General features: G+C 39.8%; 1 protein-coding gene and 2 long non-coding RNA genes across 7 annotated transcripts in view; 1 reads left to right on the top strand and 2 right to left on the bottom strand.

Moving 5' to 3' along the window:
* The window catches only part of LOC134208981 (probable chitinase 10), a 232,828-nt gene that overhangs the window by 107,210 nt on the left and 98,781 nt on the right, over positions 1 to 26,837 (bottom strand). The gene's annotated exons all lie outside the window — the stretch shown is intronic.
* LOC134214517 (uncharacterized) lies at positions 13,132 to 13,849 on the bottom strand. Its single transcript, XR_009979815.1, has 3 exons — positions 13,694 to 13,849; positions 13,565 to 13,630; positions 13,132 to 13,501 (listed from the first exon to the last, which is right to left on the bottom strand). It is a non-coding gene; the product is annotated as an uncharacterized LOC134214517 (long non-coding RNA).
* Positions 25,412 to 26,410, top strand: LOC134214516 (uncharacterized). The gene is made up of 3 exons (XR_009979814.1): positions 25,412 to 25,619; positions 25,665 to 25,726; positions 26,213 to 26,410. It is a non-coding gene; the product is annotated as an uncharacterized LOC134214516 (long non-coding RNA).

Here is a 26,837-nt window from a genome sequence, read left to right as displayed (position 1 = left end):
GAGTAGTGCATACATTTTTTGCACTAAAAGTACCCCAGGGTGTTGAGTTTTGCCAAAAACTATTGATCTGTATCGAAGAAATCGAAAGATTCGGTGCAAGTTTGTTCAAAAACAGTTTTTTGTTGTTTTCTCGAAATAGTGTAAAATGGACTTATGCAGTTTCTCAAACAAATGATTCAATTGGTTTAAAGGCACTATTGTACTTCGTTCGATTAAAAAGTAGAAGGTTGTATCCGACACACGACCGCCAATACACGTAGGATTACGGAAAGCTTAAAAGTTCCATTTTGAAATTCTGAGTATGTTTACTGATGCTAATCTATGGCTGATATGGTTGTTGCGATTAAACTTCAATCTTCAGTCGTGCCATGCGGCTTTAAACTATTATAAACACCTTCATTTGCTCTAGCTGCTACTTCAAAACTAGCATAAAACTAGAATGTAAGGGTATGCGATTATACCATTTTTCCTGGCGAAACGAAACGAAATTTAAAATGTCTATGTTAATTCGAAACGAAACGAAACGAAATAAAGATTTATTTTCGAGACCACGAAACGATACGAAATCAAGGTCTATATGATTCCAAATTTTTCGAAACGAAACGAAATTTTTGTTGAATTGCTTATGTACGCAATTTAAATTTAATTTTTGGGAGTCAAAAAAGGCCTTTACAAATATTTAATTAAAATTATTTCCCACTAGTCTTCAAAAGGTCGAGGGTGAGTGGGAGTAGTGAACAATAAAAATAAATTAAAAAAACTCCTCGGATTTGTTCAGAAAATTATTTTGAGTTTTTTAGTGGAATGTCTTCACTTTTCATAAGACGAGTTTGTACAATCCCATTTCGAGTCAAGTACGAGACACTGAAGACGACCTTACTGTTAAGGTCGAAATACGTATCTGTCAAGGTACAATTAAGTTTACCGGATGCTCTCGACTGTTTGGATTTAGCACCGGGGATTTTTCGGCTTTGCAGTCACTTCAGCAATTAAAACGAATGTTTTTTCTTTGCCCGACGTTTCAATGCTATACACAAAAACCAACTTAATCCACTGAGTAGTGATACTGCCTTTCTCGCATTCAGCCAGGACACCAACCTTATATGGAGCTAATACAGTTCGATGTACCATTTTCTTAATAACTTTTAAACGCAACAGTCGATCGTAATCAAATTCAATAGTGATCAAGTAGGCTTTACCACCGTTCAAATCAAACTTGTTACAAGAAAATCGGTCAAGGATTACTATATGAAAAGTTGTCTAATGTTTTTCTTAGCTTTTGTGCACACACATACACACACATACACACATACATACACACGGACAGACAGACATTTGATCAGCTCGTCGAGCTGAATCGATTGGTATATAACACTATGGGTCTCCGACACTTATATAAAAAGTTCGTTTTCGGAGTGAAATGATAGCCTTTCGATACAACTTTGTTGTACGAGAAAGGCAAAAACGTTCCTTTCTAACCCTTGAAAAAGATGGCATAGCCCATTGAAACGTCGGGCAAAGAAAAAACATTCGTTTTAATTGCTGAAGTGACTGCAAAGCCAAAAAATCCCCGGTGGTACAATTAAGTGGAGGAATTAAATGGGATTGTACAAACTCGTCTTATGTCAAGTCCTCGGATTTGTTAAAGAATGATTTGAAAATCCTCAAAACTATCCGATTTTTTTATTGCCCCCTCAAAATATTATTTTAAGACAAAAAATCCGAGTGGGGAGACATAATTGTTTTTAAATATTTGTATTGGTCTAACTGTTATGCAACAAATAGAGTTTTAGTAACAGAAGAAGCAGGTTATGGAAGCGATATAATTCTGATATAATGATATAATTCTGTTGAAATTCTTATTTCACCTTAAAATTAATTGCATAAACATAAGCATACAAAATGTATCCGCAATACAATCAGCACGAGCTATCAAAGGTTTTATGTACTATAAAATACACGGATCTTTTCAATTAAGGCTCAAGAAAAGTTATACGATGAAAAGAGCTTTCTGAATGATTTACCACCGGCGTTGTGTCGTTTGTCTCTTTCTGTCCTTCGGAAAATTATAATTGTAGTAGTGCAACACTGAGAAATACCACAAACACTCATTCAAAAAATACGGATTTGTGTAGTGGTTTGATGCTAATCTTTGTTCCAACTTAAGTGTAAGAAACAGCTGCTATGGGCAGTGTGATCTGAACTTGAAGCCAATCATGAGTCTTCAAAAACTGGTAAATATCTGGAAAATACCTTACTAAATTTTCGCCTGTGCACCAATAGTTGCGGTAGTGTTCCTATAGTTGCGAGTCCCGTAATACTATGTTCGCACTAGGGTCTTGTATAACATGTTGTTCGGCTATCTTGTTTTGTCGATTATTTGAATACCATGTTATTCAGACCGTAGTGCAAACATAGTAAACAATGTGATTCGCAATTATTGGAACACGAATTAAAAAATATCGCAACTATTGGAACAGTGTACCAATAATTGGAGTTGTTATTTTAGGATGGAATACATGGAATACATGCGACGAAAGCATTTTTCCAATAAAATAGATAGGACACGCTTTAGAATGTATATCCAAGGTAAGCGAAATGGAATTTCTTTTAATTCTAGGAAAATGAATATTGCTTATTTGCTTCACTATTGGATCATTTACCCTATTTGTTGACTCGGAACGAGGTTACATAAATAGTAGGCGTCAATTTAGAAAACTTGTATAGGGCACTGCACGGACTGCTTTGTCTCTCTCTTGAGGCAAAGAAATTAGAAAACAACAAGGCCAGTAAACGTCAAAATTTATGAAGAATGAAAGAGAAAGAGATGTTCCCGTGCAGTGCCCAATAGGCAACAAAATTTAAAAACAGCTTCATTAATTTTTTTCAGCGGCGCAGCCGTGATTTTGAGTAAATTGATGTATGATGGTTAAAAGACTATTATTCTTCCATTTACTTCCACTATTAACTTTTTTATGTATCAACAAGCAGATACGCATTTCGTTTCCTACTTGGAAACTTCTTCAGTGTTTGTTAACAAGAAGTTTCCAAGTAGGAAACGAAATGCGTATCTGCTTGTTGATACATAAAAAAGTTAATAGTGGAAGTAAATGGAAGAATAATAGTCTTTTAACCTTGTAGCATTTCCCTTGTAGCAGACGCTCTAAAATAATTAATCATGATGTATGATATTAATTTAACACGTACGTCCCCAACCCCCATTTTACGACAAAACTCAAAATTCAAAAGCACGCAGCTCAGCCAATTTCTAAGGGATTTTCAAGCAATCTTCTGGAATCAATCACAAAATTCCTATAGTTTTAGGAACCGAGATCAATTTTTGTGCAATGGCCATAGTTCCGGATATATTCCGGGGAGTACTGGGGTTACCTCCCTCCCGGAAAAAATAGTCACTGGCAGACCGGCTTCGAAAACCATAGTGCGACATGTCAAACTTCATGATTTTGCAAAACAAGTACACTAGAGTGCATTTCGGCGGTTTTCGATCGAATTGGCCACCCTCCGGGTACTTCCAGGGCCTGGTTCCTATGGGGAAGTAGCCAATTTTCGTTCAATCTTTGAACCCATCTTGTGACATGTCAAACTTCATGATTTTGCAAAACAAGTACACTGGAGTACATTTCGGTGATTCTCGATCGAAATGGCCACCCTCCGGATACTTCCAGGACCTGGTTCCCTTGGGGAAGTGGCCAATTTTCGTTCAATTCTTGGAATCCACGTTCGAATTGGCCACCTTCCGGGTACTTCCAGGTAGACCTGTGTGCAGATTGAAATTTTACCGGCGGTGGCGTGATAGATCATTTTCAGGCAGCGGCGGTGGCGTGGATCGGCGTGAACCAGTTTCAAGCACCAAAATTTCTTCAGAAGTTCGTCAAGGAATCTTCCAGAAGTTCCTCCACTAGTTTTTTTTAAAAGATCGTCAAGAAATTCCTTTAGACATTTCTCCGTAAGTGCCTCTGGGAAGTTCCTCCAGAAACTCCTCCCGGATTTCGTCTGGAAGTTCCCTCCGGAATACCTCCGGAAGCTCCTCTAGGAATTCATCTGGAAGTTCCTCCAGGATTTCCTCCGGAGGTTCCTCCGGGAATTCCTCTGGAAGTTTCTCCAGGAATTCATCCGGAAGTTTTTCCATAATCTCTTCCGGAAGTTCCTCCAGGAATTCCTCCGGAAGTTCTTCCAGGAATTCCTCCGGAAACTGGAATTGGCTACCTGGAATTCCAGGAATTTCTGGAGGATTTTCCGGATGAATTTCTGGAAGAACTTTCGGAGGAATTCCTGGTGAATTAATCCTGAAGGAACTTCCGGAAAAATTTCCGGAGGAATTTCGGCAGGAATTCCTGGAGGAACTTCCGGAGGAATTCCTGGAGGAACTTCCGGAGGAATTCCTGGAGGAACTTCCGGAGGAATTCCTGGAGGAACTTCCGGAGGAATTCCTGGAGGAACTTCCGGAGGAATTCCTGGAGGAACTTCCGGAGGAATTCCTGGAGGAACTTCCGGAGGAATTCCTGGAGGAACTTCCGGAGGAATTCCTGGAGGAACTTCCGGAGGAATTCCTGGAGGAACTTCCGGAGGAATTCCTGGAGGAACTTCCGGAGGAATTCCTGGAGGAACTTCCGGAAAAATTTCCGGAGGAACTTCCGGAGGAATTCCTGGAGGAACTTCCGGAGGAATTCCTGGAGGAACTTCCGGAGGAATTCCTGGAGGAATTTCCGGAGGAATTCCTGGAGGAACTTCCGGAGGAATTCCTGGAGGAACTTCCGGAGGAATTCCTGGAGGAACTTCCGGAGGAATTCCTGGAGGAACTTCCGGAGGAATTCCTGGAGGAACTTCCGGAGGAATTCCTGGAGGAACTTCGGGAGGAATTCCTGGAGGAACTTCCTGGAGGAACTTCCGGAGGAATTCCTGGAGGAACTTCCGGAGGAATTCCTGGAGGAACTTCCGGAGGAATTCCTGGAGGAACTTCCGGAGGAATTCCTGGAGGAACTTCCGGAGGAATTCCTGGAGGAACTTCCGGAGGAACTTCCGGAGGAATTCCTGGAGGAACTTCCGGAGGAATTCCTGGAGGAACTTCCGGAGGAATTCCTGGAGGAACTTCCGGAGGAATTCCTGGAGGAACTTCCGGAGGAATTCCTGGAGGAACTTCCGGAGGAATTCCTGGAGGAACTTCCGGAGGAATTCCTGGAGGAACTTCCGGAGGAATTCCTGGAGGAACTTTCGGAGGAATTCCTGGAGGAACTTCCGGAGGAATTCCTGGAGGAACTTCCGGAGGAATTCCTGGTGGAACTTCCGGAGGAATGCCTGGAGGAACTTCCGGAGGAACTTCCGAAGGAATTCCTGGAATGGATGGTCCCATATGCCCAATCTATAAGAAAGGTCACAAAGTAGAGTGTGCCAATTACAGAGGGATCACCCTTCTGAACTCGACGTACAATCACACGCGTATAATCACACGGTCGCATATGCTCCAGGGCTTTGCGGACGACATCGACCTTATTGGAATCGATCACAGAGCAGTAGTGGAGGCTTTTGTCCCACTGAAGAGGGAGACTGCGAGGATAGGCTTAACCATTAACACTACCAAGACAAAGTACATGGTGGCAGGTAGAGATAGAGGAAGACCTAGTGGTGTTGATGCTAAGGTAGTGCTTGATGGGGATGTGTTTGAAGTTGTCGAAGAATTTGTTTACCTTGGAACGTTTGTGACATGTGAGAATAACGTTTCCCGTGAAGAGAAAAGACGTATTGCTGCTGCGAATAGGGCCTTTTACGGATTACGTTACCAGCTTAGCAGACATGCAGACGGAAACGAAATTTGCTCAATACAAAACTTTGATGCTACCAGTGGCCCTTTATGCACATGAAGCATGGACGTTGAAAGAGGCGGACCGAAGAGCTTTCGGGGTTTTCGAGCGAAAAGTGCTGCGTACAATACTCGGAGGGAAACTAGAAAAAGGTGTGTGACACAGACGCATGAATCATGAGCTGTATCAAGTATACAAAGAAGAAAATTTCGTGAATCGTATAAAGTACGGCAGACTTCAGTGAGCTGGTCACTTAGTGCGAATGTCTGAAGAAAGAATGGCGAAAACAATATTCAACAGAGAACCAGATAGGAGCTGGCGACTACGTGGAAGGCCACGAACACACTGGATGCACGCGGTGGAATCGGACCTGGGGACCCTGAACGTTCGGGGAAACTGGAGGAACATCGCCCAAGACCGACGATTATGGAGCTCTAAAATACGCTAGGCATAGATGTATCGACGCTGTAGCCAACCAGGTATCTAGGTAGGTAATGTCCACGTCGGCTTGGATAGTTAGAACTGCCAAATGTGGCAGAGATAAGATCGCTGTTAAGATTCGGAAATTCGATCATAAAATTAATTTCAACCAAATATATGACCGGTGGCAAAAAAATCCACATTCAAAATCGGCAATTATGGGCACAACATAATTAGTGCATAATCACTTGAAGTGCAAAAGCCAGTTTAAAGAGTTTACTATTATTGTTGGCCCTCTTTAGCCGTGCGGTAAGATGCGCGGCTACAAAGCAAGACCATGCTGAGGGTGGCTGGGTTCGATTCCTGGTGCCGGTCTAGGCAATTTTCGGATTGGAAAATGTCTCGACTTCCCTGGGCATAAAAGTATCATCGTGTTAGCCTCACGATATACGAATGCAAAAATGGTAACTTGGCTCAGAAACTTCGCAGTTAATAACTGTGGAAGTGCTTAATGAACATTAAGCTGCGAGGCAGCTCTTTCTCAGTGTGGGGATGTAAAGCCAATAAGAAGAAGATTATTGTTTTATTAAGTTCAAAACTCTATGACATTAGACATTGGATTTTTATGTTGATCGTGGATGCTGATGACATGAAGAATCAGTTCGTCTCTGATTCTGCCGTATATGTCCTCAAGTGGATTCCAAATGTTGTAGTTTGAACATAAGAGCGGTTGAGGTAGTCCTTTTAAGGTGTCATTTGAAACAAATGGTGAGCCATCAAGCAACACCCGCAAGGGCATGTTGCTACATACCCATCGCAATATCTCGCTACTTCTGACTGACATGATAATCAGGTTTATGAATAACATTATAATCAGAAGAAGTTATAACCAGAATAAGTATAAATACCAATGCATGTGTAATGTGAAGCTGATCATCCAAGACACATAAATGGGAACCAATTCAAGGAGACTGAAAATTCGGGATTTTTATCGAATGGGGATTTGACGAGATTTTGTTTTCAATTTAATCGTGGCTAATAATCAATAACATTTTTTTACATTTTTAATCATGAAATATTTTACTGATTTTGCATTTGAGCGAATTTTTGACTGATTAATTTACATTCATTCGCTAGTACAATTGCATGCAGATCAGTTGAAAAATCAAACAACATCCAAGTAACATTTTGAGTTTTATCATACTCCATTAGCAGTTTTGGAGAGAAAATTTTGAAGACAAGCAATAAAACTAAGATCTACATGACAACCTCTTGAAGACCACTACAAGATTTTCTTATGACCAAGTGGACCACTCTTGAGAACGTCTTCAAAGCAAGCTCGAGGTTGTTAATAAAGCTGCCATAAAACCGCTGTCAAAAAAGGGAATTTCTCTTTTGTTATTGAACTGGAGAAAAAGGAAAATCGTAGGAATGGAAGAATGAAAAAAAAAACAACATTCATGAATATGGATGTAAAATAATATGGAATCATCGGAAATTGGATGCCCCAGAACTCGCTCGCGTGCATACAATTTTTGTGCGCCTTCGAATTTCTGGTGAAACCAGATCAGAAAAGCAGTTTATTTAAATGCGCCGTCGCAATATCGTGATTTACGGAAATTAAATTTGAGCAAATCAATAATCAATATACTGTTTTTTTACTTGTGGCATTTTGATTCGCACCGAAAAATTTCTCGTGCTCCGAGATTTGTAAATCATTCTGAAATGCAGCGGTTGCTACATATGGTAGTGAATATCGCAAAAGATTTTTGCCGATATGAAATCAATTCTATACTACCATCATGGCTGCTACTACACCGTGGGTAGTTGTGATGGTCAAAATACAGTTTTGCGTATCTTTCAAGTATAATAAGTACTTGCTAGAAATTGCTAATTAATTCATTGTACAAGGAAAATGAATGCAATAAAAGTACTGTGAGAAGATGGAGAGAGGAATCAAGTTCGATACGTGGACTCCAAGTAACTTAAATGGTACTTCAATCAAATTAACGGCGTTCATTTCTAATTCGAACTTTTAATAACTATATAATAAGCATCAGATAAAACAGTTTCTGTCTGACCTTTTTGCTGTTTGTTTTGATTATGCGTTCTCTTTCACGATGACCAATTTTCAATTTCGCCATTCCTCGTGCTGAATGGCGTCTGAACTATTTTTAATGTGAACGATGTTCAAGCCATCAAGCTACAAATTCAAACGTGTTCAGCGTTCAAGTTACCGGGGTCCACAATAATTGCAATTGAAGTTATGCTTCCAACAGCGGCAGTAGAACATCTCAAATATTGATTATCGCACCATTTGTTGCGTGTTCGTATTTATACTATCTTAATTTAACGGAAATAAAAAGACATATTCGGTTAGTTTACTCGATTTTCATTATCTATTCCATTCTCAGGAGTGGGATTTGACCTATGGATTTTATCTATCTATATATATAAAAACCAATCTATGTATGTATGTTCGCTAACTACTTCTGAACCACTTGGCCGATTTCAACCAAATTTGGTACACACATTCTCTATCCTCAGGGGAAGTTAACAAAGGGGTGGGATGGTCATTTGGAAAAGGAGAGGTTTCGTTCAGAAAACGAACAATTCTGTGTAACTTTCAACTCCCAGGATCGATTTCATCCAAATTTTGTACACATATTCACTACGAGGAGGCGATCATATGGGGTTTGGGAAAGGGGGAGGGGTCTGGAGGGAGGGGTTTTGTTCAGAAAACGGGCAATCCAAAGTAAATTATGAACCCCTGGACCGATTTGAACCAAATTTGTTACACACATTCTCTATTCTAAGGAAAAGAAAACAAAGATGGTGGGATGGTCATTGGGAAAAGGGGAGGGTATGAAGGGAGGGGTTGTCTTTGGAAATCGAGCAATTAGGTGTAACATCCAACCCCCAGGACCAATTTCAACCAAATTTTGTACACATAATTTTCAGGATTTTCAGCTTTCAGTCACATGAAAATGTTGATAATTTCAAATCATTGCCAACGTTTCGATCCGGGGGTTTGGATCTTCATCAACGTTGGCAATGATTTGAAATTATCAACATTTTCATGTGACTGAAAGCTGAAAATCCTGGAAAATTTGTACACATATTCACTACGAGGAGATACACATATTCACTACGATCACTACGAGGAGACGATCATATGGGAGGGTAAATTGGGAAAGGGGGAGGGGTCTGGAGGGTGGGGTATTGTTCAGAAAACGGGCAATTCATTGTAACTTCTAAACCCCTGTACCGATTTCAACCAAATTTGGTACACCCATTCTCTATCCTAAGGAGAAGAAGACAAAGGGGGTGGAATGGTCATTGGGGAAAGAAGGAGAGTAAGGGGGAAGGGGTTATCTTTAGAAAACGAGCAATTCAGTGTAACTCCCAACCTCCAAGACCAATTCCAACCTGATTTGGTATACATATTCTCTATTTTTGAAAGATGTTTATTGAAAAGGTAGAAGGGCCAAGGTGACAATGGGTCAAATGGGGGTGAGAATGGGTCACTGTTTCAACTACTTAGAATGATTGTAGAATGGATTCAATGTATCTAAGGGCAAGAAGACTAAAATATAGAAGACCTTTTTGAACGATTTTGCTATCCGACCTCCAGGCTGCCGGTGAGAGCGATGACCCATTGTCACCCCCCAGACCCATTGTCACCTCCGATGGCGGTAATATATGGTTATATTTTATATAACTCAATGTTTGTATGCATGTGTGTATATTCCAGCATAACTTCTGAACCTCTTAGCCGATTTCAGCCAAATTTGGAACACACATTTTTCAAATTAATGAGACGACGATAGAAGTTTTGGGAATGCTCTTTAGAAATGTGAATGTGATCCCTTCTTTAAAAATATACGTTTGCCCGGAATAAAACACCGGTGGTTGTTTTTCCTTCTTTAGAAATAGACGTTTATCCGGAATAAGACGAGTTTGAGTTTAAACCCCTTTTTCAAAATCAGTCAATGTTTTCACATAAAATCTGCCTTCTTTAAAAATGATGAAGTATCAATAAAAAACACAATTATCCTGTTGACCAATTGGTTTATTCATTTTCCGATTGTGAAAAACTGCGAATCAAACTGGCAACTCCGAGCAAGGCCGGGTACATACAGCTAGTTGTCAATAAACAACAAAATTTCAAATATGCGAATGCCCAATTTTCAAAGTTGTGGGGGATCAGCTCCTGGATTTCATCTCATGGCTCCGATGTTCATCTCATCAAAAACAAAGGAATGGAAAGGTATTTGATTTGCTTCTTTTACAAAAATGATTTTTTTCAGCAGTGAGCACGCATGAGCATGAGCATGAGCAGGATAACCGTACAATTCGTAGTTGCTACTCCGTGATTGACTAGAGCTTGCGAAATTGCACAGGGAACCAATTGAATGGAGCTTGGGTTTAGCTATCATTCTCAATGTGCAAATTTCGGAAATTCAATGCATTTTACTAAGTCAATTACGGCGCCGGCCACGTCCTTACGGTCATCAAGGGAAGGAAGGATTATTAGTTCAACTCTCGTTGCTACTAGAGACCGAGTATACCTCTGCATCTCCACGATAGTCTTAGGATAGGATATTGTGTTAGTACGAAGGGATATATTATCTGGATTCACTTTGGTAAGTGATGCGATCTATGGGATAGGAATATATGAATGAGAATTAGAAGTACTAGAGTAATGAGAAAGTATTAAAGTGAATTCTAATGGGATTCATTTTTTACAATTAGAATTTGAATGCTATTGGATTCTAATACCACGCACACTTCTACCACACCAACGCTACCCGCACATCAACCTCACACATTCTTACTTGTATGAGGTCTGCACGAGCATAGCGACCGTATATAGCGTTCGTATGCGGGTACAAATGAATACCAATCTATTTTTACATTTTATTTACTGCTACTAAGTAACAGGCAGCTTTTTTTTTTTTATAACAATTCTATATTTAGTATCATACTTGCTAGCAATGAGAATTTGATTTGCAAAGAGATTGAGTTATATGATTAACGAAATTATCTAATAGGAAATTGGAAAGAGCCAGGGATCAAACCCTTAATCTCCTGCTTATGAGGCAGAAGCAGTGACACAAGGCCACCAAGCACCTTTTTTTTCAGCAGTGAGCACGCATGTTCACAAAAAGAAGCGACGAAATTGGTGCAGTATTTGTTTGTTTCGCGATGAGATGAAAATATGTCCAGTGAGATGGAGATCGGGACATTTTCCCTATTTATTGTTTTCTTTGTTTAAGTTTTCGAGAAACTTGTAGCAGAAACATTATGATAAAAACTTTTGTTTTTGGCCATTCGGTTGGCCATAGTGCATGAAGTTGAACATAAACATTATGTTCTTGTATAATCCCACTAGTCGACCCGGCAGACGTTGTCCTGCATAGTAGGCGAGAATGTGCGTTCCGAACTGCCCATGCAAAGTTCGCATAGAAATCACAATTTTAGTTTTTCACGATTTGCTCAACTTTACTCGTAATTTTCGCATTAGGAAATATCATATAAACCCGTCGGAAACTATAACGATTTACTCAACCTTATTCGTAATTTTTGCAAAAGGAAATATCATATAAACCCGTCGGAAACGATAATGAACATATCTGCTGAAGTGATGAAGAAAATCCATCCAGCCGTTTTCGAGTTATGCGGATACGAACACAGACCATTTCATTTTTATATATATAGATTATAAACCACTAAGTTTTACGGAGGTTATGCGTAAGACAAGTCTTTGACCAAAATATCCGGTTTTATTACTGTTTTCAGAATTGGTTTTATTTGAGTCCTCAAGATAATCATTAGCCCACTCATAAGTTTATGAAGCTTTTGACATTTGTGGTTTTATTAGACGTTTTATTATGGTTTTGGAGATAGCTATAAGACTTCAAATAAAGCTAATCTTGCAGCATTGAAGAAAGCAGCGATAAAACCGTCAAAAAACTCAAATAAATCCATGAAGTCTTGAAATTGTTACTTGGGCACTTCACTGATAGACGACATCAACAAGTCAAAGTTTATTACGAATCAATATTGGTTTCTTGTATAATTACTAGGAGTGCATGACAGTATTGTTTTATTTTATGTTTTAAATGCTTTGTTTTCTAAATTGTTTAAGCGATTGATATTTAAGATAAAGAAAATAACCAATAACCATTCCAAATTACCCAGAAAAAAGTATAAGGCAATGTATTATTATGCTGTTCTATTTGTTGCGAATTACTGACATATTGTGGGCAATTGTCACAACTTTACTAGACTCCATGGACCACCACCATCTTTGAGTGCTACGTCCGGGGCCCGGAGTTCCTTGTTCGCACTTATAAAAAAACAAGCGTTGTGGACCGTCTCAACGGGTAGCCATTCTTTCAGATGTTTGGGTTGGTTCGTACCGCGCTTATAGCGGATTAACTTGTTCAACTTGAAATCCGTTCCACCTTTTTGCATCCGAACCGAGTGGCACTCCTCGTTGATCGGATCAGTTTTTTTTTGTCGGCGATCGTTGGTTTAGGAGAGAGTGGCTCAGTACGCACCAGACGCTTCTTAAGTACCATAAAATCAATTACAATAAATTCTGCCGTTTAAATGAAAACCTAATACACCCAAATCACGATCTGTTACACAAGTTATGGTGTATTTTCAGTCACGGTTTCGGGAGCAACAGTCATGTGATGGTTCACAAATTCGGGAACGTTTTTTTCGCGTGTAATAAATAAACTTTTGAAGCATTGAAGTTAAATCGTTTTTGAACCATTTGATTTTTTCTCATATATTAAACAAGTCTTGGAATAACAATCAGTATAATTTTGTCATTTAACTTTACCAATCCGATGTATTTTAGACCATCATCTCTTATATGAGTTTATTATCTTCCAAAGGTACGATGTTGCGGAGGAGATCAGTTCCTTTTCCTTTCAAACAAGCCTGGGTGGGCGGTTACAAAGGCATACTCTGGCTACTGCCGATGCCGGTCCGTAAAGCGGTTATTGGCCTGCCCAAATTATTCATGCCTCACGATCAGATAGACAATAATACACTGATGAAAACGACAATGGTGTCCGTTGCAGGGCGCAGCTTCCGAGAGGATCAACTGGCGATGATGGGCATGATTCGAAATGTCAATCGCCGTGAAATCTGAGATCAAAGTTGTCCGTGTGGTTTGTCTTTTTGCATGCGAGGCGGGCAGGAACCGGTTCGACGGGATCATTGAGTAATGGTCAATTGTTTGGCTAATGGGTATGAAATACCGCTAATTGTCAAATGGATATATTTCCGCAATAGACATGGATTACCTTATGATCACAGCGACGATGTGCATGAGTTTCTCTTGCGATTGGATGGTTGAAGGTGGTTCTTACCTGTAATAAAACAGTAAAGGATAAGTGGTTATTAGTTTTGCGACCATGTAGCAGATTACGTACAATATTTTCAAGGCTGGAGGCTTTTTAACTCTCTATTATTAGGTGGATGTCAGTTCAACCATGAAAATTGCAATACAGCTTGAAGTATAACGCACTAAAAACGGCGTTGACTTAGGATTCATACAACCAGACGTGAGAAAATCCACTCAAGATCAATGATGCTCACCTACTTCCACTGAATTTGGTTACCGCTAACATTTGGAGGAGCCATGGAAACCATTTAAAATAAGAGATGGAGGTTAATAATCCATTGTCCGCAGTCAAGCGACATCGCCTGAAGTACGGACTCTCGTTACGTGGCTTTGTTTCATCGGCTATCCGACCATTATTTCCATATCGCACGGCGTCCATCGTGGATAGTCTTTGTTACGACCATGGAATTATGAATAGGACTTGGTGATCAGAGAAACTTTTCTGCGCGCCAGTGCAAGGTCATATCTCTGGTGAATTCAAACAGCCGTAAATGAGCGCATGAACTGAATAAGGAAACTGCTAGTGCTAAAGTCCGATGTGTATGTCACAACGCCAAGGAATGAACGAACTAAATACCACCGAGGCTTGATTGGACAGTTGGTTCGCTAGTTGGCTGCAATTCCACGGAAAAGCCGCATAATTATCACCAATTAAGGATTGTCTTTGCACGCTTCAGCACCGTACAGGGGAGGGAGACTGGTCCAACCGGCTTTGGCGTTCCCACTAATCGTCATCGTTAGCCAACCTATCATAACCGTTATGGCGGAAATGCGAGCACTAATCTAAACGGTCGTCCCCGGTGAAATGAAAGATCACAGTTATCTCAGCTCTAATTAATCATCATTAGGGGAGATGAAGTTGTCAGTAAGCCGCCCTCTTTCCATGGATATGCTGCCATTTCTTCTTGCCCAATCAGTTAGGAAAAATATACAAATGAGCTTATACCACGGGTAACAATAATTGCGCCACAGTTCGACTTTGAGCAGCTTTCAACACACAACGGCTTTCGCCGATAATCCGCTTGGTTGGGGGCGTTTTATTCAAGACACGTTTGCAAAGCGAAACTTCCTTGATGTGGACTGTCTCTGCAGCATGGCGTGAACCCTACTTGACCTGAAGTGGCAGCGCGCCATACCTCAGTGACAGTTTCAAGGTCAGAACTGGTTTCCACTGGCATTCTGCTGTTGGTTTTGTGATTATGGAGGTGCTCCAGATGCGATGGCGATCCCGGAAAGGAAAACTTTACAATCGACTTTTTGTTGTTTAGAATGGAGTCCTGTGGAGATCACATGATGATGCGATGACTGGAAACATGATGAATCATGATTTAAGACATGAATACTATGCTGATTGATTTGAAAAGACAACACAACAGTTTGCAATTTATGAAATATCAATTTGAAATGATTCCCCTTATGATTGGATGCGTGAAAGTTGATTGTTTGATTTACCTGGCCTTTGTAAATAGTGAATATTATTATCTCGGTTAATAATCAAATATTAGTTTCTGTTGGGGTGAAACATTTGAAATGAAATGACGTTAGAAGAAAAACAGATCTAAGGAGGGCTTATGATTCTTTTGGTTTGATCATGTCGTACAGAACAGAATAGCTAGTAGATTTAGTACACCCAACCAGCGACTGTTAGATTTTCTAACAATTCTGTTTACGAACCTACAAAAACCTGTATAAAAATATGCGAAATTTTCAGATTCTTATGCAAAAAATGTAAGCTCACAAATTAATTTTGTAAGGAAACTTGCAAAATTGTAAGGTCTAATACGACATTCGTAAAAAAATCTAGCATTTTCGCATATGCCCAGTTCTTATACAGGTTTTGGTAAGTTCTTATACAGAATTGTTAGAAACTCTAACAATAACCGATCGGGTGTGCCTACTAAGCTTTCGTCAAACTACAAACATGTCACGGTACTTTGATTTGTAGATTTGACATGCAGATCGGACCATGGGATGATCGGAACGGACGGAATAATCGCGTAAAAAAGTGTCACTCATTTTTCGGGCACTTATCCTCAACTGATTTGCTCGCAACAAGTTGCATTCGACGCAAACTTCTATCACATTGTTTATCACCGCCAGGTGGATTAATCTGGGTTTTTTAATGTTATAATAGTTCAACACCAATAAGGAAAGGAATCAGAAGGTCCTGTCAATACACAGGTATTGCAATTCAAATTAAGAGAAAGGCCGAACCAAAAGAGCCGCCTTGCGAGCCAATCAAGGTCTTCGCCAGTTATTTTGAATTAAAATTACCACATTGAAATTATTGTAACTAAAACTAGATTTTTTAAAAAAAAGTTAAAGATCTTAAGGATAAAATTTGGTGGAAAAAACACAGAAAATACTAATAAAATAGACAAAATTGTGATGACAGGGTTCCAATTGGGGGATATGAAGCTTCCAGCTTCTGCATATCCTAGGGTGGAATCTGATCCATCTGCATCTCCGAGTGTCCCGCAGTCTCTTGCGTGCTCTTCTCCGGTGATACGTTAACTTGCTGCTGAAGGATTGAGGTCTAGGTTGGGAATGCCATATTTTGACCACCCTCTCTAATATTAGCTGCCAAACAGAATATCCTTGTGGATTGTTCGACCTTTCTTTCTGTTGAGAAAGGATCAGATTTTCTTTGAGTGGTTGGGCGATATACAGAAAACCAAATAATCGGAAGGAGCCTGAGTTAACCCGAAAGATTTTTTAAACTAGTATCCTTGTTATAAGGATATAAGGGAGTCCGCCCAGCTGATCAAAGATGTTTGGTCATTGTGGGGTGGGACTTATATTTGTGAAATTCCCGCTCGCTTATGGCAAGGAGACGCACCCCCAAGACGAGGTGCTTTGTGGCCTATAATTAAATGACTAGACTTTGAAGTATAATCCCAAATCTTTCAGGTAGCAGAAAAGGGCTGCCGTCTCAGCCGCGTCATTTGCCAGCGCTACTCCGCTTTACTCCGTAAAGATCACAGTATGACCGGAAACGGCCTCCATCGAAGTTGCGAGAAACCCTTGTGTGACGTATCCAAAGCCTCTATGTGATTACCTGCTCTTTTTGAGAGTTGGGATCGTTCCAGCGGCCTAACTTTTGCACAAAAATAGTGAGTTGCTATTGTTCCAGTCCTGGCCAACAACACTCTTTGTCCATTTTTTTAACGTCGGCTGGCGGGACGGAACGAGTGTAATGCAATTACTTATGCCCCACACTGGCTAGGGCTGACGCCACAGTGGCTGGGAGTCCAGGCAAAGGTGGTACCGGGGATCATACCTGCGGAATCCGTAAAAATCACGATGGGTTTGTTCGTCGGAAGAGTAGCCGCGACAAAAACTGCGGCGGCTTCGGCGGAAAAGATGTTGCACTAGGGTGCTAGGCTGTTAGACCTGCCTAGGTTTTGGCTGGTACTCCGAAACCGACCCCTCGATTGGATGCGGAACCGCCAGTGTATCGAATTTCATGGTTCAGGAAGCTAGAATACTAGTTGAAAAGCAGTCTAAGTTCCAGTTGGAATGTAGAGCCATTGAAGAAGTAGAAGTTGGCAACCTGAGCGGGGTCGGAGATTGTACAGTTGCCAATCAAGGTTGAAGGGAACAGCGTGGTCTGAGACGGGTTGATGCTGTTGATGAGTTCCTCCCAATGTTTAGACTTCGTCTCCCTGATGATTAATTTTGTACTGTTGGTGCTTATCTTTGTAGCATTCCAGGGCACGACGGCCGGGACGACCACTGGACTGAGGGATAACTCGCTGAGGCAGCGAGGATTCTGTCGATGAAATCGGCAAGGCGCACTTGTACTCCTCTCAATCCGGATGGATCTTCTTACCGCAGAGACATCAATAGCAGTGGCAGATGGGTATACCCCGTTAGGCATAAGTACGTTAGGCATAAAGACGTTAGGCATAAGTACGTTAAGTATGAAATGACCCAAAGAGCAGCCTATGATATAAAGAAGGCAGAATTATGCCTAACGTCCATTATGCCTAACGTACTTATGCCTAACGTCGCGAACCCGTGGCAGAGTATTCGTTTTAAAATAGTTTCCATTTCCCGGCCATTTTCGTTGTCGCGGGATTCGGGATGAACTTGTTCGTATATCCCGGGAAATCCCGGGATCCCTGGATTTGTCGATGTTTGCTTAGAAAACTTATTTTTTGATTTAAAAACGATTTTATTCAATGTTCAGGGGTAAAGTTCATATTTTAGAAAGGCCAGATAATACAGATTTCAAATTGGAACTCATTTCAATTCTAATTTGAATCGATTCTTAAAAAAAAAAGAGTTCAAGAAGCAAATACAATTCACGTTTTTCTCGGAAGGTAGAGTACCCTTTTGGAAAATATGATCGCCGAGTCCATGAAGAAGGGTTCGCTGGCGGTTGAAGTCGGCTTGACTGTTTGCATTGTTTTGAATATGCATTGGGTTTATACAGTTTCTGGGATTGCATTCAATACCCTATAGACGAAAGATGGAAGATGCGCAGTAGAATCGTACTGGGCCCCATTGGAGATATGGGAACCCCCTCACAAAGAAAACACAATATTAGAGTATTCTCCAACCCATGGCATGTACTAATTGAAACTTTTGCCAAGAGCTGCAGCTCTTCCTAATCTTGAACAGATCGCTTCCAGATCGTTGACCAGAGTTGATTTTGATCTAAGCGATACAACAAAAAAAAATAAGCAGAGCATCGGGGTCGGACAACTTGTACTTGCGCATGTGCTGGAAAGTTTGTTGTACGAACGTCGATTGGAAGGACATGAATTGGATCAAGAATTGTTTTGGAGGCAAGAAGCTCAGAAAGACTGACTCAATGTTCGGCGGCGCGAGGAGATTAGCAAGGCGAATATCAGCTAGTGTACACAAATACAACCTCGCTGTAGACGGGAGATTGTTAGGAAGCAGGCGTCAAATAGGAAATAGATGTTGCTGATCTTGTACTGTAGATATTTGTCGTTTATTTAATAGAGAGCTGTAGCTGCTGAAATAAAATAATCAGTGTTCTATTAACAATATCCGACATGTTCATGTCTGTTCCTCTCTTACTAATTTAATAATAAGATAATATCGATTGTGCATCACAAGAACCTTGGCTCCGTTTACATGCCTGAGCCTACCAAATAAACGAACTTGGAAAAAATATCATGTCTGATGGGATGTATAAAAATATGATATGAGTTTATCACCTAAGTTGGGTTTCGCGTTCAAAACAAATAACTTTTGTAAGAAGAAAAATTACACTGTTTGCGAACCGGAAATGAAACAGTATTTTTTTTCGGGATTTTCGGGATTTCAAAAATAATATCCCGGGAATCGGGAAATCCCGAATTTTCCTAAATTCCGGGATTTTTTGTCCCGGGATGTCCCGGGATGGAAACTCTATTGAAAAAGGTGAAGGACCCGTCATTGAGAGTGGAACGCTTCAAATAGAACGGTGACTCGAGGGTCAGCACTGTACCCTCCCCACATAGGATGGAGGGGGTTCATATCCCCAAGTAGGAACTGGGAGGAGTAGCGTTTTCGACTCCAACTTGGTAGAAGACTAGAGGGTTTCTTACCGTAGCTGGCGCTGGTCCTGGAGGTATCATGGGCAGGCAGAAACCGGTGGAAGAGGGGAACTACTGGCTGGCCCGGAGCTCGATGCGTCGGAAGTGACGACGAGAAAGAACTGGATCCACTAGGCGTAATATTACGCGGCCGGGAGGGGCCTGCTTTGCTCGTACCGTCGGAAGTGGAGGAATAACGGTGAATGTGGGTCTTATTACCCGGGTCTTTAATAATATTAATTATACTATTAAACTAGAACAAAAATATTAGATTCAAAATCTAATACAACGATTGTATAAAAATCTTCCGAATTTGTAAATGCCAATATAATATACATATTTTGGGAGGTTTTATTACAAACTGTACTAATCTGCCATCTGCTAGTTGGGTATAGAATCCCAGGAAAAAAAAACAGCGCAGATTAGAGTTTCCATCCCGGGACAAAAAATCCCGGGATTTAGGAAAACTCGGGATTTCCCGATTCCCGGGATATTATTTTTGAAATCCCGAAAATCCCGGGATACCCGGGACAAAAAATATTATTTCACTTCCGGTTCGCAAACAGTGTAATTTTTCTTCCTACAAAAGTTATTTGTTTTCAACGCGAAACCCAACTTAGGTGCTAAACTCATATCACAATCGATATCGACTTGAAAATATCGGAGATAGTTAATAGAACACCTTCATAAAAAATATTAGATTCCCCTATACCAATAAATGGAGGGCTACTTACTGATACTTTTTCCAGCAGCTACAGCTCTCTGTTAATTAAACGACAAGTATCTACAGTACAAGATCAGCTACATCTATTTGGCGCCTGTTTTCTACCCATCTCCCGTCTACAGCGAGGTTGTGTACAGTACACTAACTGATATTCGCCGTCTCCTCGCGCCACCCAAAATTGAGGCAATCTTCCTGAGCTTCTTGTCTCCAAAACAATTCTTGATCTAAGGTACACCGGGGCAAGTTGAAACGGTTTTTTTAAAGTTGAACTTCGAAGTGCTGTAAAAAAATCACCCTTTGATAAATTTTGAATCCGTTTGCGGTGTTTGCTAGTTCGGGCCAAAGATTATACATAAAAAATAATCAACCTTACCAAACTTTTTTATAAATATTTTGCATACAAAAATTATATTTTTGTATGCTTCGTTTCAACTTGCCCCGCATATCGGGGTAAGTTGAAACACTGCGCTGTATATAGACATAAGCTAACTGTACCGTACCAAAAACAAAATATATGTACTCAGTGTGACTCAAGATGCACGAGGTTGTACAAGTTACTATACTGCCAAGATTCGCATAAAAGTCCTATGTATATTTTTGACGATTTTGCTTAAATTAGCTTAAAATTGTCTCCTAAAACCCTGATAAAATATTAGGCTTTGTTCTAGAAATTTGAAAATCAAATCCCACTTGTCTCATCTTGATATTTACTCGCATAAAAGTCACATTCCAGATTTTGATACTCTATACTCTTTTCTTTGATTAATTCGGCTATGGCTTCTTCATAAATTCACATTAATTAACCAGCGTATCTCTCATAGACTCTCGATTGGATAAAAGGGGGCTGGGGAAGTCAAAGGTGGAGTTAACGAAATGTTTACATGCTCTATGATTTATTTTTTGAGAGCCAGTGCACACAGCAAGGCAAAGTAGATTAAGAATCTCATAACTAGACCGTGCAGCTTAAACATGGCCCCTTTTTATTCTATTCTTCAGTAGTAGGAGGGTTGCATTCACGACGGAATGGCCAGAAATTTATTAAATTAATTTTCAGAGTCCAAGGTCCAAATTTCTATTAATTTTTGTTTCCCGAATGCATTTACGGACCATGTTGAATTCTGGAAATTTTAAATGCGAGGGTGACGTTTTGAATCGTTGTTTCAACTTGCCCCGCACCAAGCATTTCTATTTGCCCCGATGGGTTGAAAATGCGGAGCAATATCAAACTACCAAAATACAAAAATTAAAACGTACCTTCCATCAATTTTTCATAATCATTATGTTTATTCAACATTGAATGCTTACCTACCGTGAAAATTTGATGAAAAGACCCTTCCAAACATCATTTCGGGACTTGTTTCATTGGCACGTCAAAAAGTTGTTTCGAATTATGCAAAGGGCGAAAAATAAACAATGGCAGGGATTGCTTTTAGTAGCTGCAATCTTCCGGGAATAGCAGTCAGAAGGTGCGTTTAGGGGAGTAATTTGTTGAAAAAAATAATCAGGGCATTTGGTCATTGCTGATCTAAATTACAGCTTCCGTTTCAACTTACCCCGCATTTCAACTTGCCCCGGTGTACCTTAATTCATGTCCATCCAATCGACGTTCGTACAACAAACTTTCCAGCACATGCGCAAGTACAAGTGGTCCGAACCCGATGCTCCACCTAATTTTTTTGGTTCTTGCTGCTGACCTGCTCCTGATCAACGCTTCGCTTGGACTCCTACTGACCAACAAGCAAGCTAACGAAAGTTCGAACCTCTCACTAAATTCTGTACGGCGCTACCCATGATTTTCGCAGCCAATGCATGATCCCACGATACTTATGCGCCCGATCCATGGATCCCGGATTGTGAATACGTTTCTGTAGATAATCCATCGACACTATGTTTAAGATCCGAAATCTTCCTGGAAAATAATCTGTTCCAGGGTTGTTAATCGATAAATTATCATCGTTAATTTAACGCCTATTTCGATAACGATAACGGTTGTACGATGATGTTTCGTTGGCGATAAAGTGAGCGTTGATTTAACGTTATCCTTATCGAGTACTCGTTGATTTATCGATAATTATCGACTCTACTGCGCATCTTCCATCTTTCGACACTAGGATATTGAATGCAATCCCAGCAACTGTCTAAACACAATGCATATTCAAAAGAATGCAGACAGTCAAGCCGACAGTCAACCGCCAGCGAACCCTTCTTCTCGGACTCGGCGATCATATATTCCAATAGGGCACTCTACCTTCCGAGAAAAACGTGAATATTATTTGCTTCTTGAAGTCGTTTTTTTAAAAGAATCGATTCAAATTAGATTTGAATTGAGTTCCAATTTGAACTCTGTATTATCTGGCCTTTCTAAAATAAGAACTTTACCCCTGAACATTAAATAAAATCGTTTTTAAATGAAAAAAATAAGTTTTCTTAGGAAACATCGAAAAATCCCGGGATGTCGGGATTTCCCGGGATATACGAACAAATTCATCCCGAATCCCGGGACAACGAAAATAGCCGGGAAATGGAAACTCTAGCGCAGATCAATAAATTTAATATATAAATTAAAATTGTTTCCAAATTACAGGCCGGACTCGATTATCCGGAGGCTCGATAGACCGGAGGCTCGATTATCCGGGGCTCGATTATTCGGAGTAATATTTTTACCCATCTTACAAAAATATAAATATGTATTATCAGTGTGTATCCGTGACGTATCCAATATGTGCAAGACACCTAGTAATGATAGTGCCTTTCTCGCTTTCCTAAGGGACTGTTCACAAATTACGTAACGCTTCAGGGGGAGGGAGGAAGTAAGACCAAGCGTTACGGTTCGTACAAAAAAAATAAACCTTGCGTTGCGGGTAGGGTTGCGAGAGGGAGAGTGGGGTATTAAAATGATCAAATTCAGTGTTACGAATTTTGTGAAAGAACCCTAAGGGAACGGAAATCAAGAACATTCATAAAAATGGCCAATGAATGAATTTCAATTCAAAGCACCGATATTTTTTAAGCATTCGTATGTACATTCTTAGTACAGCATTGACATTGTGACTCATGCTACCAAATGGTCCTCTGGAATATCCGGGATGGGTTCGTTCACAAATTACGTAACGCTACGTTTGACGATTTTGAACCTCCATACTCTCCCTCGTAAAGCTTTTTTTATGGAAGGTTTAATAGGTTTGTATGAATCGTAACGCACGGTCTGACCGGCTGCCTCTCCTTCCAGCGTTTCGTAATTTGTGAACAGCCTCAATATTTATATGAAAAAATGGTTATTTGTATTTCGCCAACGGTGGTCCATGTATAGATTCAAACACTGGAACTGGTGTACGCATAGTAACAACAAAAAGTCCCTGTGTTTAGGGAACATCCATTAATTACGTAACGCTTAGAGGGGGAGGTGGGGGGATTTTCTTTGAAGTGTGAAATACAAATTTTGTAGATACCTCCTACAAAAAGTATACCATACGGGGGAGGGGGATTGAAAATGGCCATTTTTTGCGTTACGTAATTAATGGATCTTCTCTTAATTATGAAATAAATATTTTTATTTTCTAAAGAATCACTCGGTGGCTAAGGTGATCCATGCACAATTTCATGCTCATAATGTCGGACAATAACCATGTGAAAATGGTTCCTGATAGGGATCCGCAGGGGACAAGAGGCGAGGTGCGCAGAGAGCACCCTCCCAGTCCTCCGTGGACTACAAAGTTGGCGACGTGCAAATACTGGCCGAGCTGAATGAAAATAGAACTTCTATGAATAGAAGTGGCGCTAAAAAAGTACTACACGATAGTTCCTGGTGCCCGGATAAATTCAAATTTCGCAGCCCCTTCCGAAAAATAGAGGGGGCGATTCAGAATAAAGTTGTGAAAAAAGGTTCTATGCTAAGACAATGTAACAATAAAACGGGACTTAGTTAACTCCTTGATAAAGGTAAAATATATGTAACGTCGGATAAAAACGTAAAACCCGTTTTTGAGCATAAGAAGACTGAAAGCCATAACCTCAAATATCACCATCATAGTCAATCTCTCCTAGAAACAACATAAGAAATTTCACGTAGAAATCCAAAGAAATTCCGTAAAAAATCCAGTTGAAATTCCGTTGGAAACAGTTTTTGTGAAACTTTAAAAAAAATCTCAAGGAAATTCTGTTAAATTCGAAGCATGCATGCCCGGTGGCACAGGCAAACTCCTAAACAATTTCCCGTGAAAACTTTAGAGCTATTCCTATTGAAAATTCAAAAAACTTGGAAGAATCTTCTGGGATAGCTCATTAGATTTTTTCGGGGAAATTTAAAGGATTCTCCCGTTAATGTCTTAAAATATCCTGAATGAAAAACTTTACGTTACGAACGCAATAAAAAATCGCTTAGCCATCGCCGACCAATATTATGACAAGCGTTGCCGCCGACGATTTTCGGCTCGGCGCTAACCTCTAACGGTAGTCAGAATTCATGAACGGACTAACGGGATATTTTATTAGATGTTATATAACCAAAATAAAGATTATTTGAGCAAAAGTTAAATTTTCAGCAACAACAAAAAAAATGGCTCGATTATCCGGAGGGTTCGATTATCCGGAGTGAAATTTTTTTCAACACTCCGGATAATCGAGTCCGGCCTGTAATTGAAATCTGTAGGGAATAAGAATATAATATTGACATTATAATAATACTAACTCATTCGTGAATACCAAATATTAGTTAAAGTATTTGAATATAGTTCTTACTCAAAATTGCTTAGTAATTTATTAGAGTGTCCGATCGAAAGTGTCTATTTGGTAAAATTGAATTGGCCAGAGAGGAGAGAAATGCGGGGAGAGTGAGATGCGAACAACGCTAAGAGGATGCTTGAGAAGCGGAGAAATCAGTTTTGTGACGAATGGCGTAGATAGCGGGTGTGAGTCGTGTAAATTGAATGTATAAAGAAAACCTAAATAATAAAAACGAATAATAATTAGGTATATGGAAAAATGTGCTGTGTTTTGTGTTCATTTAAAGAAAATCCCGACAATGGCCAAGTCGGTATTGACTGTGCGCTCCCAGTTTTGTTTGACCATTGTTGAGTGTAGAATAGTGAACAGTGTGTTTGAGTGTGGTGACGCGCTTGCGCCATTTCGATTGCGACAACTGATTGCTGGATCCAAGTATTAAGTTTGCCAGATGGATTGTTTTTGCAATGACCTTGAACTCGCTTGAACCGTTGATGAAGTTTATTTCAAAATAGCGCAGGGCTGTTAACGATTTTTGTTTTGTAGCAAGCGTTTCAGTGTGCTTTAATACATTTGCGTAACTCAAGAGAGTATTGAATCTCGAGCGGGTTAGTGATGTAGGTATGTTACCAGAAATGAATTTCTTTCATCGGATCCATATTAGACTGTGGTTTGGCCGAAACTGCCCCATAAAAAATTTGACAGCTCTGAAATTTCACGATCATTCGACGAAATCGGGTGTCTACTAAATTGACCTATTTTTAGACCGACGACGTCAATTGTCGTAGGCTACATATTTTCGTCACCAGATTTATTGTACGATTAAGTCGAGAGTAACCCTTTGCCTATTTCATCGGTAAAATAATCGATTGATTGTTTATTTGGTGTTTATTTTGATCGTATGATTATTGAACAGCCGACATCGGGTCCTTGTGTTAATAAACACAAAATGAAGCAAAGTGAGATTTATTCGATTATTGTTACTTTATTTAATAAATTTTCAGATCGACGCATATTCAGGAAGATCCCGGGAGACTGGTGCTCTCGAAATAAGCTGTTAATCATGGTAAGGTATAAATTTTGGTCGATTTTAATATATATGTTTGAACAACAGGATCCCAAACTAAGTGAAAAGCTTTTATTATATCCTGGATCCCTCGTATTTTGAATTACTGGGTCTTCAAGGAGCTTTACCATCATCTTAAGGCTCGCGTCTTCCTTGGCAAATCCTGTCCACGGATTAGGATCACAGCTAAGAAACGAAAAATGAAACATTTTCGTAAAAGAAGGGAATGAAGGATTACCTGTTCCAATATTCTTACATTTTCGTTAATTTTGTATTTTTTAATTTGTAATTTATTAGAGTGAACGAGTACCTGGTAGCTCTGTGCTGGTAGTTACAACTTTTTTTCGGGTCAAGGAAGAGTTTGTAGGACTTTGTCCATATGGACAAAATTATGAAGTTATGTTACAGTTTTCAAAGATATTCCGCGATTTTATGGAATGGGGCAAACACCTCCAGAAAATATAACAATTACTTTTTCTCTTACAGAATGATGAGGTTTGAAGACGATCCCGTTCGACCCAAAGTGTGTGCTGAAGTTCCTGAAACAATTACCCATGCCACCCATTTAAAATCATCGATTAAACCACATATTTCGTCGGATTTGATTATTTTCCTCACCGATTAATCGTAAGATTTGGTCTGGTTCGAACAATAATAAAATTTAATAAATCGATCAAACCACATATTTCGTCTGTTTTCATTATTTACTACACCGAACTATCTTTAGATTAAGTCTGATCTGTTCGACGAGGCAATTTATTAAACAGATTAAACGCCCTATTTTGTCGGATTCGGTTATTCTTTTTACCGATTATTCGATGGACTTGGTCTGGTTCGCTCAATGATATTATTTAATGAATCGATTAGACCACCTATTTGATCTGATTTTATTTTTTTCCACACCATCAATCGATACATTTTGTCTGGTTCGCTTAATAATAAAATTTAATAAATCAATTAATCACTCTATTTTGTCTGTTTTCGTCATACATCATTGAAAAGGAAATTGACCTATTCTTTATTTGATTTAGTAGATTTTAGTCTGCCGATTTCGTTTGTCGTCGCGTCGGTAGGCCCCCCTGAAAAATCCCATAAGGCTCGGTGAAACAAT

Source organism: Armigeres subalbatus, chromosome 2, assembly GCF_024139115.2.
Source record: "Armigeres subalbatus isolate Guangzhou_Male chromosome 2, GZ_Asu_2, whole genome shotgun sequence".
NCBI lineage: Eukaryota > Metazoa > Arthropoda > Insecta > Diptera > Culicidae > Armigeres > Armigeres subalbatus.
This window is presented reverse-complemented; position numbering and strand designations above follow the sequence as displayed.